We start from the raw sequence: 1,428 nt of genomic DNA on the forward strand, positions 1-1,428 counted from the left end.
TGTTTTTACCATGTTCTGGTTCTATTTCCATGAATGAGCCACTTGGTACGGGAACGTGTCAGAGAGATATGGCTGAGGTTTTTCACACGCGCTTACAGCTGAGGGGGTTTGACTGTTCGGAAAACAGGGGACCGACTTGATATCAAACACAGTTTGAGAGAACATCGATGACAGCCTCTCCACTTCATCCCTAAGGCTGCTGGATGGACGGGATTTTCCTTTCTGGGGAGTTTGTATAATGGCTTGAATTCCTTTTCTCAGCATCTACGTTATCTGTGAAAAAGAAGTTGCGAAAAATAAATAAATTACTTATTTCCAGGGAATTCTTCATCAGTATCTCAGGGCAATAACTTAAAAATGTGGATTTATAATGAGTAACACCAAAAATTCTAAAGCACCCTACCACAGAAAATGTCAGTGACCTCCCTGCGTCTGTTCTGGATATTCAAGACATTTGTGCCAATGTTTTTTTCAGGCAAGTCCGCAGTTACTTTTCCGAGGGGACAGAACAAATTCCCTAAAATGTCTGGCTGAGGAGGTAACTGATCTGTAAGACTAAAGGACAGAGAGGGAAAAAGCAGAAGTCATTCACAGCTGCCTATGCAAAAAACTAAAAAAACCAACCTGAATACAAAATTTGCTCACCTTGCCACTATAAGATTTTCTTCGATGTCACCAGATAAAGTTGTGTTGTCGTCAGACGGTTTAGGATGATCCTGTGGAGATTACATGTGCCATAGTTTGATATGTGCAGGCATTTTCTATTGCTATTGTTTAATCTTATGTGTGTGCATTTGGTTAGAAAGCAGTCTGGCTTTTAAAACGCCATGTGGAACAAATGACAAAAGAACTAAAAGATCAAAATAAATTGGTTCCTTATATCAGAATACAGTAGAGCTGTTGAGGGCAGGAATACCAATGTGAAACTGAGCACCACGTCTGGGCTTGACTATAAAGTTATTTTCCGTCCATAGTACTTTAAAACATGCTGCAGATGACCATTGTACCCCGCCTTTCGTTACAAGAGGCACTAATCACTGTGCCATATAAAAAAAAAATAGATCTGGCCCTCACTAGCAACAAGAAGAGGAGTCTAGCACTTTTGTTTGATTAAAGGTCTTCTACAAAAGCACGTTCAGCTCGCATGTTTCAATGGAACCAACCTCTTTCAGTTTTTGTCATAAGGGTTTTCAATATTTTAGGGCAGCAACTAACTATTATTTTCATTGTTGATGAATCTGTCGACTATTTTGTCAATTTATAGACTAGTTATTTGGTCTATAAAATGTCAGAAAATTGTTTCCCAAAGCCCAAGATGACGTCCTCAAATGTCTTGTTTTGTCCACAACTCAAAGATATTTAGATTACTGCCAAAGAGGAGAGAAGAAACTAGAAAATATTCACATTTAAGAAGCTGCAATCAGATAA

General features: G+C 38.8%; 1 long non-coding RNA gene across 1 annotated transcript in view; it reads right to left on the bottom strand.

The window, feature by feature from the left end:
• Positions 1-6: 6 nt before the first annotated feature.
• The window catches only part of LOC116688948 (uncharacterized), a 5,700-nt gene continuing 4,278 nt past the window's right edge, over positions 7-1,428 (bottom strand). Inside the window, exons 5-7 of the long non-coding RNA XR_004331893.1 lie at positions 646-716; positions 404-555; positions 7-273 (exon numbers count right to left, since the gene is read on the bottom strand). This is a non-coding gene — a long non-coding RNA (uncharacterized LOC116688948). The remainder of the gene's footprint in view (positions 274-403; positions 556-645; positions 717-1,428) is intronic.

Source organism: Etheostoma spectabile, chromosome 5, assembly GCF_008692095.1.
Source record: "Etheostoma spectabile isolate EspeVRDwgs_2016 chromosome 5, UIUC_Espe_1.0, whole genome shotgun sequence".
Taxonomy (NCBI): domain Eukaryota; kingdom Metazoa; phylum Chordata; class Actinopteri; order Perciformes; family Percidae; genus Etheostoma; species Etheostoma spectabile.